The 19,824-nt window shown below is 40.0% G+C and overlaps 2 pseudogenes; both read left to right on the forward strand.

The window, feature by feature from the left end:
* The first annotated feature begins 13,957 nt into the window (after positions 1-13,957).
* On the forward strand, positions 13,958-14,702 carry LOC147605399 (uncharacterized; annotated as a pseudogene).
* Positions 14,703-14,906: 204 nt separating this feature from the next.
* LOC147605400 (uncharacterized) lies at positions 14,907-15,926 on the forward strand (annotated as a pseudogene).
* Positions 15,927-19,824: the final 3,898 nt, after the last annotated feature.

A 19,824-nucleotide genomic window follows, 5' to 3' on the forward strand; every position in this document is an offset into this window, starting at 1 on the left:
ATTCTCCTTGTAAGTTGGAGATTCTTCTCTTTTCTATTCATTTTATGGTTTTTTATGATTTTTGTCTTCTCTAAAATGAATATGATGTTATGCCTCATTGAAAAAAGTCATTCCCCTCTCTTCTTTAGTAAATCCAACCATTCTTTATCCTAGATGAATGATTATTGGATGAAATCAAGTTTTTCATAATGTTTCTCTTTAAAAAGTAGAAAATGTTTACATTAGAATGATTTAAATACTCTTGGTGAACTTCTAACTAATTTTAGAGAGTTAAAAATTAAAAAATGGTCAGCCATACAAAGGAGGTTATGGTAAAATTTTCTAAAAATTTGTGAAATAAATTTCATCTTTTATTAATAAAAAAAGAGTAATTCTCATTGTTAGAGTATTCTAAAAGTGTCATTTCCATTCATGCATAGAAAGATGCATATTGATTAATTTTTATAAAAGAATGATTTTCAATAGAATTAAATTCTATGTATAGAAAGATACATATTGATAATTTTTTTATTATGAAAGTGTTACTTTCTTCAGTATGGATTTTTATGCATAAAATAATGCATAAAAGTATATTTTTTTATTTTAAAAGAGTTACTTTCATCATATTGATTTTTATGCATAAAAGAATATTTTCTTATAAAAGTGTTACTTTTATCATTATTAATTTTTATGCATAAAAGTATGAATAAAAAAATATTTTTCTTATTATAAAAGTGTTACTTTTATCATTATTGATTTTTATGCATAAACATATGCATAAAAGATATTTTTTAATATTAAAAGTGTGATTTTCATCATAAATAATTTTGATGCATAAATGGAAGCATAAAAGAAATTCTTTTATATTAAAAGAATGATTTTCATCATAAATGATTTGTATGCATAAACATATGCATAAAAAATATTTTTTTAATATTAAAAGTGTGATTTTCATCATAAATGATTTTTATGCATAAATGGATGCATAAAAGAAATTCTTTTATATTAAAATACTGATTTCCATCATAAATGATTTGTATGCATAAACATATGCATAAAATATAATAAATGATTTTTATGCATAAATGGATGCATAAAAGAGATTCTTTTATATTAAAAGAATGATTTTCATCATAAATGATTTGTATGCATAAACATATGCATAAAAGATATTTTTTTAATATTAAAAGAGTGATTTTCATCATAAATGATTTGTATGCATAAAAGATAAATTTTTTTATTAAAAGTGTGATTTTCATCATAAATGCCTTTTATGCATAAATGGATGCATAAAAGAAATTCTTTCATATTAAAAGAGTGATTTTCATAAATGATTTTTACGATGATAAAATTGTGACTTTCATCAGAATTAGATTTTATGCATAAATAGATGCATATAAAATTTTTATATTTAAATAAGGGTTCTCTTTAATGCTCTGTTTTTTCACAAAATTTGGAAAAATAAATAAGTAGATAATCTGTGTGAGGAAATTCTACCGTTTCATATTCACTAAGATGGTAATGAGAAAATTTAATTAAACTATCGAAGTCTGAGATCGAGATAAATGATTATTTTTTTCCTCATAGGAAATTTATGTTTAGTTTAGAAATCTGTAAGCAAATATTCAATGAATGAAATTTAGAAAAAGAGAAATTGAAATATTACCTTCGAGAAAGATAGTTTAGGAAGAACCTTTACAGACTCAAACTCTGATTCAGACTATTGACCAAGACCTAATTCCTTCGTTAGTTTCGATCAATGACGAGGAGGTCACTACTATGTGCAAGGTCAAATGCACAAGAGAGCGGCATCAAGTTTATGCAGTAAGGAGGTGAGTGTATACTCTCATCTAGTTCTTGCTTCTGTGAAACTCATGCTTTGGGCAAGTTAACACTAACAAGAAGGGAGGCCCCCCATGATGTACCCTGGCCCAAGATGAGCATGTGAGCATCTTCGAGGTACAAAAACTACGGATTAATATTGGAGCCACCTCCCTCTCTTTTGTTATATCAAGGGCCCTTCATTTTGTATCTTTCTCTTAGTTTGCATTTTTCTCTTAGTTTTCCATATATATTATGAGCTTTATTTTCATTTTTCATCGTATAATTTGTATCTTTCTCTTAACAGGTTGGGAAAGAACATCACACCCATCCGGCGTGTCTACTGGGGGTGAAACTTTACAAGTGGGCCCTTGGGGATGCTCTCCCACTTGTTGTAAAGTTTTATCCCCATCAGACATCGATGGATGGGTGTGACAATGTTTTGCCACCCGCTCAGTTTTGCAAGTGGCCTAAGGGATGTCTATGCACAAAAGAGGTTGGGTAGGACATCACACCCATCCATGGGGTGGAACTTTGTAAGCATTGTTGAAATATTCAAGTGAATAGGTGTGTGTGAGAACAAGCCCTTAGCAAGAGGCTATAAAAGAGAATCTGTAAATGAGAGAAGTTGTGAAAAGGTGAGAAGTATCTACTAGGAGAGAATAAAGGGTAGCATGAGAAGATTTAGGATGTGTGGAGATATTCTGGGAAGAGGTGGAGAGAATCAAGCAAAAGAGGTGGAGTGAATCAAGGAGAGATCAGTGGGGTTAGATGCTTGGATGTAAACTCTATAAATTGAGGCATTGGCCTAATGAGAATTTGCTGTTTTTTGATTATCCATGCCTACATTAAGTTATCAATTAATTACTCATTAATCACGTCTTAATTATTGTCTAATCTCTTTGTTAATGATGTTGATTCTAGCATTTGATCCACCATAGCTCATCACATTGCTACAAATTTAACATGGTATCAAAGCGTAGTTTAGAATCCATCAAATTTATGAGCCCATTACTTGCTAATCACCTAGGATTAGTAGATAATCAAGTTTTTACCTCCTTTTTTAAAAGAGCTTCTGTACCCCCAGCTAGTGGAGGGGCTTGATCTCCCTCCAAGCTTAACAATAGGCTTTGAGCCTTTAGCCACACATACCCACAAGCCCTATGCTCCAGGCCAACTATTCAACACATCAAACTGCCGTGCAGAGTTGCAGATTTTCGCGTTTTCTCAGGCACCTTTTTTTTTGAAGTAAATTTGAGATCTTGTCTGCACCGAAAGACATTGCTCTAATTCCTCTTAGCCCTAGAGGTTTTCAAGGGTGCTCTACAAGATGGGAAAAACAGCTTTTGATTTCATCAAGTCTATAGTGAGATCCAAGCTCTCCATCAAATCTGCAGGTGACTTTGGTAAAAATAGAGATTAAGCATTTAATGTTTGGTCAAATCTTGTGTTTCTTGGCTTAATCCTCTACTAGAATAATTGCTATTGATGGCTTTGAAAGGAGTTGGGCTCATTTGAACTCTAAGGCCCCAAATCTCGACTCCTCGCATACTCTGTTTTCTACACACAAAATAGAGGATTATTTTGCTAATTAGTGATTAATCAACACTAATAACTATATTTTGGTGCAATTGAGGATTCAAATTAACCATTGGGTATGTGATAAACATCTCTATAACTTCAGATTTTAATTCAGCGATGGTTTGATACTCCAACCATTCAGTATAGATTTGTTAGGTACCCTTGGTTTTATGTAATTTCTGGTGAATTTATGCTGATAAATCTATTGTAATCATCACCTAAACACTAGATTGAGTTGTAAAAGGGTAGACACTACCCTTGAATATTGAAATTGGATCAAGAGGTAAGACCCCCTTCACATCATCATGAGCACAACACAAGAGATAGCCAAATTTAATGGGGAGCAATTTTATACATGGCAAACAAAAACCTTGTATCTACTCATGAGGGAAAGTTTGTGGGGGCTAGTTGAGGGAAGAGATGAATACCTAGAGGTGAGTGGGAAAAATGAGTGGAAGAGCAAGAATGAGAAAGCATTAGGACTTATTACACACTCAGTTTAAATGATGAAATCATTCATCACATCACAGGGATACAATGGGCAAAAGATGCATGGGATGAACTCAATAAATAATTTGGCACTCAAGCAAAAAATTCAAAGACAAATCTATTAATGCAATTCTACAAACTGGATATGAAGGAAATTTAACCTTTAATCACACACTTGAACAAATATAAAAGCATTAAGCAACAACCGGCAGCCATTGGCAAGAAGGTAGAAGATGATGAGGCACTAGCAGTGCTTCTGAGAAAGAGTGTGGACAAAGTTGAATATGAAAACATTGTAGCAACATTAAAGAATGTACCTAAATTGAAGCTGCACGAGATAGAAGGAGCTCTACTAGAGCAAGAGACCAAGGTCAAAGAGAGGAAATGGCTGGACTCAACAGTTGGAGAAGAAAAAGCATTCTTCACCTGAGGAGGATTCTCTCGAGGATGAGGACGAGGAAGCGGTAAAGTAGGAGGAAGGACCTTCACTTGCCACAATTGTGGGAAGCCAGGAAACATGGCAAGAGACTGCTATAGCAAACCCAGTGGGGAGAAGGAACAACATCGGCAAACTTCATGGAGGCTCCTAAGGAAGTGGAGTCAGATCATCTTTTCTCTGAGAGAGAGAGAGAGAGAGAGAGAGAGAGAGAGAGAGAGAGAGAGAAACCCCACAACCTAATGTAGCGTGCCCCAATAGAGTAAAACCACCTCTGAGCCGTCGATGATGTAGACCATGTGGTAGATGCATGTGTGAGCGTGTGAGCACTTTAGTCAAGGTCACGGGCACTTGTAGTAGCCTTGGACACATAGAGAGTGTGTACTATGAGTTTAGGTACTTGAGGCACTGGTCACGGACTACCAAGTAAGAGGGAAACTTGGTATAGGGTCTAGGTGTGCTAGGAGTATTCACTTGAGGGGAGGTGTTGAAATATACAAGTGAATAGGGTGTGTGCGAGAGCAAGCCCTTAGCAAGAGGCTATAAAAGAGAATCTGTAAATGAGAGAGAAGCTGTGAAAAGGTGAGAGTATCTACTAGGAGAGAATAAAGGGTAGCATGAGAAGATTTAGGATGTGTGGAGATATTCTAGGAAGAGGTGGAGAGAATCAAGCAAAAGAGGTGGAGTGAATCAAGGAGAGATCAGTGGGATTAGATGCTTGGATGTAAACTCTATAAATTGAGGCATTGGCCTAATAATAATTTGCTGGTTTTTTTTATTATCCATGCCTACATTAGGCTATCATGTTAATTGCTCATTAATCGCATATCGTCTATTCTCTTTGTTAAATATGTTGATTCTAGCATTTGATCCACCATAGCTCATCACATTGCTGCAAATTTGACAAGCATCCACCAATGGGGGTGAAACTTTGCAAGTGGGTCTATGGGACTGCTCTCCCCCCACTAGCAAAGTTTCATCCCCATTGGCAGATGCAGGATGGGTGTGATGGATGTGCCATATGGGTGTGACAATGTGGATGTGCCATATAGGTGTGACGATGTGTTGCCACCCTCCTTTTTTTGCATAGTGCCCAAGGGGTCCCATTTGTAAAAAAGTGTGGGTTTAGATAGGACATCATGCCTATCCATAATCTGATGGGGGTGAAAGTTTATAAGTGGGTCTATGGGGTTTCTCTCCCCCCACTCACAAAGTTTCATCCCCATCAGATAGTGTAAAGATGTGTTGCCACCCTCTCTTTTGCAAGTAGTCCAAGGAGTCCCATATGTGTAAAAAAGAGTGGGTTTGGGTAGGACATCACACCCAACCATTGTCTGATGGGGGTCAAACTTTACACAAGTTTAAGGGTTTGATCTCCCCCCTCTTACAAAGTTTGATCCCGATTGCTAGATGGGTGTGACGGTGTGTCACCACCTGCTCTTTTTTGTATATGGCCCAAGCGGTCCTCCCCATTCAAAAAAGAGTGGGTTTGTTTTGACATCACACCCATCTGACATCCAACGGAGGTAAAAGTTTTCAAGTGGATCCATGGGGCTAATCTCCCCCAATTTGCAAAATTTCATCGCCATTGGCAGAGACACCAAATGGTGTGACAGTGTGTGCTACTTGGTCTTTTTATGCAAAAAAGAGTGGGTTTGGATATGACATCACACAGATCTGGCATCCAATAGGGGTGTAACTTTGCAACAAATGGGTTCATGGACCTACTCTTCCCCCACCTCCAAAGTTTCATCCCCCGGATGGGTGTGATGTTGTGTTACCACATGCTCTTCTTTGCAAATGGCCCAAGGGGTCCCTCATGCAAAACAATAGGGGGATTGGGTAGTAGGACATCACACGCATCCAACGTCCTCCATGGGGGTGACTTGGGAGGTTCACTATATGTAAACTCTCTATATCATGTGTGTTCAAGGCCTAATTTATAAACCCCTTATCTCTAAATTTTTCATGAGAATAAAACACACCCTTTTTCTATTCAATCTGTAAATACCCCGTATGTAAAAAATGTGTAAAAAAGGGATGTAAACAATTCTTTCTGTTGAACCCACGTGTGCTATGCTTACATATTTGTGAGTGACCCCACCCCAGGGGGGGTGAAACTTTGTGAATTGTTCCATGGGTCTGCTTTTCCCTGGCTTGCAAAGTTTCATCCCCATTTTAGACATTGAATGGGTGTGATGGTGTGTATCCACACCCACTCTTTTTTGCATATGGCCCAAGGGGTTCCGTATGTAAAAAAGATCCAGTTGGTTAGACATCACATGCATCCAGCATCCAATGGGGTGAAACTTTGCAAGGAGGTTCATGGGACTGCTCTTCTTGTGTTTGTAAAGTTTCATCTCTATCGGATGTGCTGGATAGGTGTGACAATGTGTTGCCAACTTGCTCTTTTTTGCATATGGACCAAAGACTTCCGTATGCCAAAAAAAAAAAAAAAGTTTAGGAAGGACATCACATTAATCCAACATCTAGGTGGTGAACCTTTGCAAGTGGGTCAACGGTATTGCTATCCTCCTACTCACAAAGTTTCATCCCCATCAGACTCCATATGGGTGTGATGGCATGTTGCCACTGTTGGAGCTCTATATATGGCTCACTCTACCTAACTTGGTCTCACCTATATATATGTATCTTGTCCTCAATATGAATCAGTCTTTGGGAGCGTACATGATGTGTCTCTTGTCTCGTCTCTTTCTCTCTACATTTCAACATGGTATCAGAGCATCTATGAGGGAAGCATCTATGCCTTCTTGTTAAATTCATGATTATAATTTCATGTCTTACAAGATTGTTCTTTGATTATGTGTTGTCTACATGATTTTATAGCTTAACTTGTTGTAATTAGAGTTGTTTCTTAATCGCGTCCAAAAAAGTTGTGCTGGTGAATTGTATTGTGCGTAGATTGTATTGTGCTGGTGAATCCTATCAAAAAAGTTTGTCAAACGGAGTTGTGAGTCAAAAGTTATGACAGTTCAGGCAAACTGCATCTGTAAAACAGCAAAACAGGTTCTTTGTGTGAGCACACCGGTTTCGTCTTCATCAAGCGTTTTTAGCAACCCGCCCAAATCTAGCTTCTTCGTCAAGCGTTTTTAGCAAATCGCCAAATTTAGCTTTTTCGTCAAGCGTCTTATTATTTTGCTATTTTTAGCAAAACGACCAATTTAGCTTTTTCATCAAGCATCTATCAATGAATCTTGCGTCCCACGTCTCGCTATTTTAAGGACTCTTTTCTTATGACGTCTCTTATCTCTTGCAGTCGTCCTTGTCTATGGTGTGCAGATTTTGTGATTTTATCTTATACGTCTTCTCGCAGATAGATATGGCTATGACTGTTCTCGTCAATGGTTTTCCTTTTGGCCAATGTTCTATTCCTTCTTTTCAAGGCCAAGGGTTTCTTGGTTGGAAAGCAAAGATGCTGTTAATTCTTGAAGGCGATGAGCTCTCAGATGTTGTTATTGGCGATTCTCTATGTCCATCTCTCAGCCTACTATTCCGAATTCTGACAACGTTCTTATCACGGAAGGCCCTGTTTTTGATGCATGGCGTCTTGCTTATATGGATTGGCAGAGGCGTGATAAAGCAGCTCGTCGGTACATTCTTTCTGCTCTTAGTGATTCTCTCATGCTTGATGTGTATAACTTTCCTACTTCCCATGATGTATGGGAGTATCTTATAGCAAATTTTCAGAAAAAGTATGTTACAGAAACACTTTATTTGAGAGGTTTGCTTTCAAAGTTACAGTATGAAGTTGGTACTGCTATGACGAGGCATATTGATTCTTTCAAATCTATTATTAATCAACTTGCTGCTGCGGGTGATCCTGTTCCACGAAAGCAACTTATTACAATTCTTCTTGATACAATAAAGGATCCGTCTTATGACAACATTGTTACTATTCTTTCTAACAAGGACGGTCTTGATTTTGACCAGACTTGCATATTGATTGAGTATTCTCAACGTCAACAACGACGTAGCATTGGTCATGATGCAGTTATGTTTTCACAACAAGAGGAGCCTGAGTCACAACAGTTGGAACGGGCCTTTAATGTGCGAAGGCGTCCTTTTCAACGAGGCAACCGTAGAGGTGGTAGTCGTAGTGGTAGTTTCTCTCGTCTCAAATTTCCTAACAAGCATTGTTCTTACTGCAATAGGAAGGTCATACTGAAGATGACTGTTGGGCACGTCAATATGATGAAGAACACAACATTACCACAAAACAACCACGTTTATCTAGAGATTCTTCTTCTTGTGATTATTGTGGAAAATCTGATCATCCCTCTTCCATGTGCTTTAAGCGTCGAGTTGATGTAGATCGAAATCGAGCATATGCAGCCGAGCATCATGATAATGTTATGCCTGAAACAAGTTGTGTTTTATGTTCAGTTCCCCCAAACAGAATACTTCATGTACGTGATGGTTCACTTTTCATTATTGATTCTGGTGGTACAGGAAATATGACATATGAATCTAAGTGGCTACATAACTATCATTCTTTACCTGTTAAGCGTGTTGTTTATCTTTCTGATGATACAACTTGCCAAGTCAAGGGCATTGGAGATTTATATCTTGGCACCTTATCTTCTTCAACTCGAGTTTTACGAGGGGTTTTACATGTCCCAGAACTTCAACGTAATCTTCTTTCAGTTGCAAGACTTGTTGATCTTGGTTTGTTTGTTGGATTCTACCACACCCCACAAAAACAACATCTCGACTAATCAAGATGCTCTTTGACTGCGGATGATACAATCTGTAACCCTTGCTCTCAGCACTGTAACCAACAAAAATGCATTTGACAGCCTTATCATCCAATTTTCTACTTTGTTGCACAGGCACTAAAGCATAGGCCAAGCAACCAAAGACATGCAAGTGACCAATAGAAGGTTTCCTGCCATGCCAAGCTTCATATGGAGTAATAGACTGCAAGGCCTTAGTGGGACACCTATTGAGTACATATGTAGCACACATGACAGCCTCAAGCCAAAACGCATGTGGCAAAGCTTGGCTCTTGACCATACATCATGCCATCTCCTTAAGTGACATGTTTTTCCTCTCAGCAACACCATTTTGCTGAGGGGTATACGGCACTGTACATTGGTGTTTTATCCCACGACTAGCCAGAAATGCATCAAACTCTTTAGACAAGTACTCCCCCCCTCGATCAGAACGGAGGGTGCCCACAGTACAATTGGATACATTTTCATCCATAAGAAAAAACTATTTGAAGCATAAAAACACTTCGGACTTTGCCTTCAGTGGATATACCCATGTATGCCTTGAGTAATCATCAATGAAAGTCACGAAGTACAAGTGTTTACCAAATGACGGAGTTTGCATAGGCCCACATACATCACTATGTACAAGTTGCAATTTGCGAGTGGCCCGCACAGAACTATCCTTTGGAAACGCAGAGAACGCTGCATTTTGCCCAAAATACAACCTTCACAAACATGTTTCAATGGTGCCTCAAGAGGGGACAATGAAGCAACCATATCAAATTTCTTCTCGCAGCAAACTAGCAAAGTTCACATGACCAAAACGAGCATGCCATAGTTTTGCATCTGAAACTGCCTTTTCATCAGAAACTGTATTTGCTGAATCTTCCACACACTTGTCATAAGAATTGAGCCTATACAGCCCACGAAACAAGGTGCCAGATACAATAATCGTATCACCAGAAGTCAAATCATGAACACTACATCTATCATCCACAAATTTGACTACAAGTCCAAGTCTAGCAAGCGCAGAGACAGACAATAGATTCTTCTTTATGCCTGGCACATACAAAGCATCTGAAAGTGTGAAAGCGCTGCCATTTGCAGCAATAAGCATAATTTTACCAACGCCCTTCACACTGGGTAAGAAGCATTATTGGCACATGTGACAGTATTCCCATTAGGGACAGCCTCAAGAGAAGTGAACATATCACGATGCGAGGTAATGTTCTTTGTAGCACCACTGTCAAAATACCAAACATGAGAGTCAACAGAAACTGCCAAACATGCATCATGTACAGATGGGTCATATTGGCAATACACGCTAAACGCCCATTCTGTATCCTGCACAACATTTGCAGAATCTGTATTTGTAGAAGCATCCGCTATTGTGGTTGCATTTGACTCTTTCTTCTTTGCCTCTTTAGCCTTTAGCTTAGGGCAATTCTTAATGACATGATCATTTGCCTTACAATAGTTGCACCTGGTCTTTTTCTTGCCTTTATCAAGAGCCTTCTCAGACTTATTGTTGCTACCTGTGGAAGGAGAAGAAGTTGCAGACCTACTAATAGGAGAAGAAATAGTGGAAGGGGCTACCTTACCACTTCTTCTCTGCTGTGCTGGGCAGCCATAAATACTTGATCAACTGCATGCTGCCTGGCCTTGTTTTGCCTGGACTGCGCTTCTTGCAAGAGCTTGTTGACTAAAGTATCATACTTGACAGCATGAGGTTTGTCCTCATTAAGAAGTCTCCATGTGGAAGCAAAAGTCTGATATGTCTCAGGTAAAGCATCAAGAACAATCTGCACAAGAGAATGATTAGGAATAATCTCACCTGCAGAAATCAACTGTTCTTTGAGATCTTTAATCTCAGCAAGAAAAACATTCATGTCATCATCTTCCTGCATAATCTTCAATTCTAGCTCTTTACGCAGGTAAGCGATTTTTGTCTCGTTATACGACCTACATACAAACCAGCTAGAATATCCCAAGCCTGTTTTGCTGTTTTAGCTGAACAAATGTGTGGGGTGATGTTACGTTTGACAGAAAGTGCAATCAAGGCATGAGCCTGTGCATCTTTACCATCCCAACGAGCTTGTTCAGCAGTGGGTAAAACAGCAGCAACAGTAGAGCTGCTAGAACCTGCAACATCCAACAGATCCTACATCCACAGAACCTGGACGTACATCCATACCCTGAACAATGTTCCACACTCCTTTTGCAACCAAAACATGCTGCATCATGTATGCCCAAAGTGGGTAGTTGCTGTCTCCATCCAATTTGTCATCAGTAGATAACATGCGAAATACATCATTGCTGTTATCAGCCATGGCCACTGACTGAAACTAATGCAAAAGCTACCTGTAATGAAGCAAAGACTGAACAGAAAACAACTCGTGCTATGTAGCACGGTCCACAATAGAGTACGTATGCCTGTTTTGCAGAAAACTGCACTGTCGAAATTTCTGCAGAAAATGACGAAAACACCTATGTAGAACTTGAAATGCAAAAACGGAGCCCGAAACGACCTCAGATGGGATTTCTGAGAACGTAAAGCCCTATGGGACAATTTGCAGAGTATAGGGACCTGCAAGCGCTCGTGAAATCTCACCTCAATTGGAGAACATGAGTCGGAGGGTGTTGGCGGCGTAGCCCTGAGAGCCGATGCCTGCTCTGATACCAATTGTTGGAATTAGGGTTGCAAGAAAGCACACAAAGCTTGGAGAAGAAGAAGCAAGAATGCACACAACATTAAGTGTATTAGATTGTGTCATTGTACAAAAGATAAGTTAGCCCTAGCAGGATGGGCGTATATACAAGCCGGGGAGAAAAAACCTCCTAAAGAGGGAAAAAGTGCCCCGGCGGTCCTAAGTGTGTTCACACACATCACTGCCTATATATATATATGGCAACATTTACAATATGCTCTAAAAATAACAAGCATGTATTCTAAAAAAAACGCAGCTCTTTAGATCAGCTAATTTTAACTTAAATCTCCCCCAAAAGCTGGACTTAGTTGTAAAAGCGATCTTGCCAAGTCAGCATAGACTGCCACATATAAAAGCGGCTATGCCATGTCAGCCAACTCTGTTGTTCTACTCCTCGTATAGCCTTTTCCCATGCCTCAGCTGCCATGGTTGAGCCTAATGCTCATCATGTACATGATGTACATAGACTTCATGTTTACCATGTCCAAGAAGTACATGGTCTTCTTCCTCGCGCTCCAGCACTATAGCTGCTCTAGGTTCCAATTGTGCAAGATGCACCATGTGTACATGCTCTCTCTCAGTTCCATGTGTGCTGGCCCTTCATCCTGTATAAAAGATGTCACCAACCTGTATCAATCAAATTTAATACATACACTAAGGACAATTACCAGAAGAACCATGGATGGACACCAGAAGCTCCTAAGCTATTTAGTGAGAGGTAGTCCTAAAGATATTGTAAGGCTCTGGCAAAAAGGTGAAGCTCTTCTTCTAGCTTGCGCAGCCTAGCTGAGCATAAAGTCAACATGGCTGGTCTGGGTTTAGCAGATAAAAGAAATCGCAGATCTGAAAAAGCTAATTTTCTGCCTCTTTTGGTAAAAGTGAGCTCTTTCTAGCATAAACCTAGCACCCACGATAGGGTCAGCTGTACTTTATTATGCGCATTTTTTTGGTAGAGCCTCTGGCTCTTTTTGGCTAAAGGTCACTTAAGTGTGAACCTGCATCCAAGCGACTTAGCTTCTTTTTGTCCAGCCCATCTGATTTATCACGCCTGCATAGTCAGCTGATAGATTAGGGTTTTATACCCTCTCTCCCATGCTCATCTCAATCAAGAGAGAAACCTTTCATCAGGTGTTTTCCCTGCTTAAGCTAACTACTACTAATCATACCATCATACTACACTTGTACTCATACAGAGTTTACAGTACCTTCACGACTACCTCTCCTAAGGAGCTTGTGGTGTCCAGCCTTTATGCTTCTGGTAATTGTCATTAGTATATGTATTAAGTAGATTTAATACAGGTTGGTGAAACTTTTATACCCAGATCAGCAACCACGCACACTTTTCAGCTGATTAGTCTTTGCCTTTTTTCAATTTTGGCTAGAAGGGTCTGCTTTTTGACCAAGAAAGTTGTTCTTTTCCCAAAATTGCAACCCTCTTGTCTACTAATTTGAGGACCAGCCAGCAGCCTATATAAGGGAAGCCCTCACTCCTTGCACGGGACGCCGGATGCCCTAAGGCCCTCATGCGGCTGGTGTGTGTGTGCATGAGCATACTTTCAGCTGCTGAGGCTTGCTCCAAGAGAACTCCCATGCCAAATTCAGTTTCTGGAATTGTTCTTCTGCTTGCATCTTGAGTCTCCAAGATCGATTCTTGTGCACATACTTAACAATTCCTCTCACTAGTGTCCTAGTCGATGTGTTGGTCTAAACCCTCCATAAAGGTTGACACATCTCAGTCCATAAGGCTTATACTTCTGAAAGGACTGTGCTTCTTCAATTAGGTCGCCTTCTTCTTGTATATTATTGCCTTCTGCTTGTGTGTACACTAGACAACTGGTCTGGAACTGTAGGTGTTCCCTTGCTACCCCAGATGCCCCCCTTGTTGCTGCTGCTACGCAGAAGACTTCCTGTACTTGAGTGAAGAGCTGCCCCCGCAGGTATGCTCTTCGACCTGCCCCCCAAGAAGGACTGCCCTTTTCTTTGGGTAGAGAGCCGACCCAAAAAAAATTGGGTCCCTGTTATTCTAAAGGAGCTGCGTAATCTTAGCCTTCTTTCCTTTCTCTGCTAGCGGCTTCTTTGCATCCTAAAAAAGGAGAGGTACAGGGACAGGTACAGGTACAGGAATAGGTATAGGGACAAGTACAGGAGCAAACAAAACACAAGAACGCCATGTAGATGAAACGACCAAGGGACATGTAGTGATGGGCTCCATGCAAGACATATGGGGGTTCATCACCTCAATGCAAACTATCATGATGAACCAAAGTGAAGAAATAAAAAACCTTGCACTTAAAAACCAAGAGCTTGAGCATAAGCTACAAATGCAAGATATGCAGGTCCTTAACCAAGAGAAGAAGTTGCAAGAACTACAAGAAGCCTTCAATAAACAAACCAACACGACGCAGGATACATTGGCCTCACATGATGAAAAACTTACACGTATCAGTGAGAGAACCCAACAAAATGTACCAGGAAATGTGGGATCATGGGCAAGCATAGTAAAGAATGGGCACACAAACTCGGCCACCATTACCACAAATGATGAAATGTATGTCATTGAGGATGAAAAAGAATACAACGAACTAGAGAAAAGGAAGATGAACATAGTAGTGCGAGGCATTCTAGAAACGGACATAGAACAAGTGCTTACATTGAACACGGACATCACAGATATCATTTCCACTAAATTTGGTATGCATGATGTTGTGGTATACGGCACGCGTGCATAGAGTAGGGAAGAAGAAGCTCGAAATCAATGGGGCAATTGTATGCACACTCCTAGATGCACGAAAGAGGGCCATTATCCTTGAAAATACTCACATATATCTAAAAGACAGCCCATTATACATAAGTGAAGATAGAACGCTGAACCAACAGAAGGCAAGAAGGGAAGCCTATGAAGCACGCACCAATAAGAAAACACCCACCACGGAAGGGGGAGAACAGGAAAAATGACAAGAGGAGGCCCATGGGACCACAGAACTACATGTAATAAGCTAGAATTGCCGCAGCTTCCCCTGCCACAAAGGGGAGGGGCTCACAGAAGTCTTACCACAAGCGGATGTACTTTTCCTATTGGAAACATGGGAACACGATACATGCAGGATACAACATGTTGATGGGTATGTCACACACTCTCTATGGATGCTGAGTACAAAGATGAGAGGACAAGGAGGGGTTGTAGTGATGTACAAAGAAGAGCTTCAAAAAGTGATTACAATATGCAAAAAAGATGCTCATAAGCGATACATATGGGTCAAGATTGACACAGGAGGTAAACCAGTGTTCATAGCAGGGTGCTACATTCCCCAGAGGGAATCACCATTCTATAATGCTTTCAACATAGAGAAGAACAACCCCTTTGAATATTTGTATGCAGATATTAACACTTACATGCAAGAAGGGGTAGTGATGCTTACTGGGGACATGAATGCCCGCATAGCACATGCGCAAATGCAAGTCATAAATCTCATGACACCTTCGGGTCTAGAGCATAAAATGGATGTACTTGACCACATGTGGAAGCGATGCTCAAAAGACCAAGTGACAAACCCACAAGGAACAGCATTACTAAGCATGATGACAGCTATGCAATTAATAGCTATAAATGGAGTGAACAAATTTGCCAACTTAGGGGAATGCACATGCTACACCGCCAACAAGGGAATGAGTGGTATTGATGATGTATTGATCCAATATGAGGCATCCCACATGGTGCATAACTTTGAAATTGGGGATAGATCACCAAACTTGGATCATACACCCATTCATGTATGGTTACGGGTACCCATTCACACAGGAGAGGAAAACAGGCTTAAATTCGAGCATGGGCATACAAAATGCAAATTGAAAAAAAAGAAAACCTATGCCGCTTCCCTTGATGATAAACTAGCAAGAGAATGCATGCCAATAAATGTAGATCAAGCATGGAACAAATTCAAGCAACAAGCAATGAGTGAAGCAGTAGAGGAAACAATGGGGAAAACTCATAGACAAGAAACAAAGGTGAAAGGGTTGCCACACAACTCATGATTTGATGAAGAATGCAAGATTGCTAAAAGACATTTGAGGTCAACCCCCAAAACAGCCATAGAGTGGACAGCTTTGGCAAAAACATACACAACTCTCAAGAGGAGAAAAAGAAGAGACCTAGTCACACCACTTACACACCCAATATAAAATTATCTTTTTCATAGATTCAACTGTCTTTAAAACAATCATTTAATGAAATCATAGAGTCACTGATCATAATCCTCAAAATCTCCAGTTGAATCCTTAATTCCAATCATTCCTTCATCGGTGTACATATGGCATTATTGGCAACTAGAACGCTCACCACCTGTCCACTCAGGGGCCTTTTTTATGGTTCCTAGCTCATAGTACTCGGTAATATATTCACATATCAAAATGGAATCTCCGTTGAAGATCAGCAAGATCAACTAACGGATCCATATAAAAGAGCCATGGACTCATCCGTTGACCAGCAAGGTCAATCAACCAGATCCATGCCCGAATTTAGAAAACAACTCTTACTCCTTCTTCTAATATTTTCCACAATGCACATGTGGGTATCTTTGACGACCGAGAGCTCGAGCACCGTATGGTCAGCACTCTCTAGGATCCTTCACAGCAGGTGACCTAGTGCTTCACTCATAGGCCGCTTCCTTGGTCCCTCATCCACCATACCGAAAGCTCACCATTTTAATCAAACCGAGGTTGGTCAAAACCTCGACCTTGCTACATGAGACGTGCTCGATTGACTCTCCATCAGCTATTGCAACTTTATCAGATTAGGTCTCCACGACCTCATTCACAAGACGGTCAAGAATGCTTCCCCAGCATTCTTGACATAAAACACTCATTTTAAAAACAGGTCATAAATACAGTTTCTATAGTGAACTCTCGTCTTTCCACATTAATCCGCATCAATTCTCATTGATTACATCTGTATTCCCATTCTCATCACATCATAATCCTTCACATCACATATCACATCTATCCCAATTTACATCACATCTCATTCATTCACATCCCAATTCACATGACATGACATCTCATTCTCTCATATCCTGATTCACATGACATGACATCAATTCATGTCCATCACATTCATTTAAATCACATCCATTTACACCCATCACATCACATTCATTCATATCCATCACATTCATTCATTCATACCCACCACATACATTCTCATTGTTGAGATATCGAGCTCGTCTAGTGAGGCGGTGGCCACTGATGACCCGCCTGGGGGATAGGCCCTACACTTATACCACTGGCATGGTTGGTGAGATCTTGGGTGATATGCGGCCAGTGGGATGACAGGCTGTGTGTGTGACAGCCATTCTAGAGACTGGCATAGTTATAGTGCCAGCTCATTTAGTCGGGTTCACACTATAGAGAACCCGTGTATGTATTGGTTGAGTACCTTTCATATTATGAGTACTCTTATTCTTGTATATGGTGTGTTGAGTGTTGAGTGAAGAAGAAGAAGATTTTCAGCCTCTCACCTTGTGTGCTCTCTATTAGGGTCTTGTGAGTGTGTGTGTAAGATCCCTGTTCCCACCGAGCAACGAATTCGGGGTACTGGCAGCAGAAGTAGCGCTTCTCGCGCGGGACAGGGGTCCCACACTCGGGGCCTCGCCCACGGATATCCGGATAAGAGACTAGTCCGTCGGTTGTTCCAAAACCGAACCCGGAAAAACTTCCTTTACCGGAAAGCACGGGCGATTCCACCAGGATAACTTTTTACTCTAACGTAGTCAAGATCATTTCTGATCGAGATGATCCAATTACATCTATAAGGTACTTAGTCAGTTCAAGGAAGAAACTTGCACTTGGATCATTGGGATCAACGCTTTTTTTCCCATTCAAGAGGCACAGCCGTTGATTCCTATCCATAGAACAGTTACTATCCGGGATTTATTTGTTTTCTATCGTAAAAACAAAAGTTTGAGTCTCGATTTATGGATCCATCAGTCCAGCCTAACCCCATCCAATCCCATGGGTTAGCCAACCGCCCAACCACTGTAGTGATGGGATCCAATTAAAAATTTGGTTAGGTTTTGTCCCGGGTACCAAGGAAAAGAGTTCCAAGGCCCCCTAGCCGGATGTTCATGCAAAATAAAACTAGTCACACCACTCACACACCCAATATGAAATTGCCTTTTTCAACCAGATTCAACCAGTTTAAAACAATCCTTTAATAAAACCATAGTATCATTGATCACCATCTTCCAATTTATCCAATTGATTCTTAATTTCCCATCATTCCTTCATCAGAGTATCTATGGCATCATTGGCAACTAGAACGCTCAGGAGCCGTTTCGATAGTTCCTAGCCCATAATACTTGGCAATGTAATCACTTAACAAGATGGACTCTCGTTGAAGATCAGCAAGATCAACCAACAGATCCATATAAGGAGCCATGGACTCATCCATTGAAGACCAGCAAGGTCAATCAACCAGATCCATGCTCGATTTCAGAAAACAACTCCAACTCTGTTCCAATATCTTCCTCGACGCACGCGTGGGTATCCTAGGCAACCCAGAGCCCGAGCACCGTATGGTCAGCACCCTCTAGGATCCTTCGCAGGTAACCTAGCGCTTCACGCATAGGCCGCTTCCTTGGCCCCTCATCCACCGTACCGGAAGCTCACCATTTTAATCGCACCGAGGCTGGTCAAGACCTCGGCCGACCTTGCTACGCGAGACGTCCTTCATTGACTCCCCGTCACAGCAGTTGCAACTTTACCATCACGACTTTAATCACAAGACGGTCAAAATGCTCCCCCCAGCATTCTTGACATAAAACAATCATTTACAAACAGCATTTACAAACAGTATTTACAAACAGTTTACAACACAATTTCTATTTTAACTTTCATTTTTCCACATTATCAATCTACATTACTTATTCCATATTCCATTTATATGTATACTCATCCCATCACATCATTTCCATCTCATCACTTCACATTCCCTCACATCACAATCGTATATTCACATCTATACATCCACAACTATATGCGTACATTCACATCTACATGCATACATCTACATCCCTATGCATACATCCACATCCACATTCACATTCACCTCCATACATCTACATCTACATGCATACATCCACTCCACATTCACATCCACATCTATACATCTACATCTACATGCATACATCCACCTCTACATCCACATCTACGTCTATACACCTACATCTACATGCATACATCCCCATCCACATCCACATCTACATCTATACATCTACATCTACATGTATACATATACATCTCCGTTCACAACTACATCTACATGCATACATCCATATCTCCATTCCCATCTACATCTATACATCTACATCTACATGCATCCATCCACCTCCACATCCACATCTACATCTATACATCTACATCTACATGTATACATCCACATCTCCATTCACATCTACATCTAGACCTCTACATCTACATGCATCCATCCACATCTCCATTTACATCCTCATCTACACATCTATTTCTACATGCATACATCCACGTCCCATGCATACATCCACCTCCACATTCACACTCACATCCATACATCTACATCTACATGCAACATCCACATCTCCATGCATAATAAAATTCTTTTAATTAATCTAGGATGATAGTTCCTAGAATATGGTAGGAATTCCTCTTTTTATACTTTGAATGAATTTATTTTATGCGTAATTTCTATAAAAATTTTGCCATAGCTCCGCTACTATGACTGATAAATCTCAATTTTTTTCTAAGGGATAAAGCTCATTATTAAAGAAATAATTAGAATGGTCTCTAATTGGATCATCAATTCATAATGGTCTCTAATTGGATCATCAATCCATAATGGTCTCTAATTGGATCATTAAGAAAACAATTAGAATGGTCTCTAATTGGGTCATCAATCCATAATGGATTGAATCATCAATGTGCATAAACTAAAAGCATAGCAAAAAGCCATTAATTTGGCCTCAAGCCTAGCTTAATCTTGGATTAAGGAAAGGCTTTATGAAAAGCTTCATTTGGATTGAGAATGGTTCATGAGTATGACCATTTC

This window comes from Cibotium barometz, chromosome 59 (assembly GCF_041138505.1).
Source record: "Cibotium barometz isolate CiBa-2024 chromosome 59, ASM4113850v1, whole genome shotgun sequence".
Classification (NCBI taxonomy): Eukaryota; Viridiplantae; Streptophyta; class Polypodiopsida; order Cyatheales; family Cibotiaceae; genus Cibotium; species Cibotium barometz.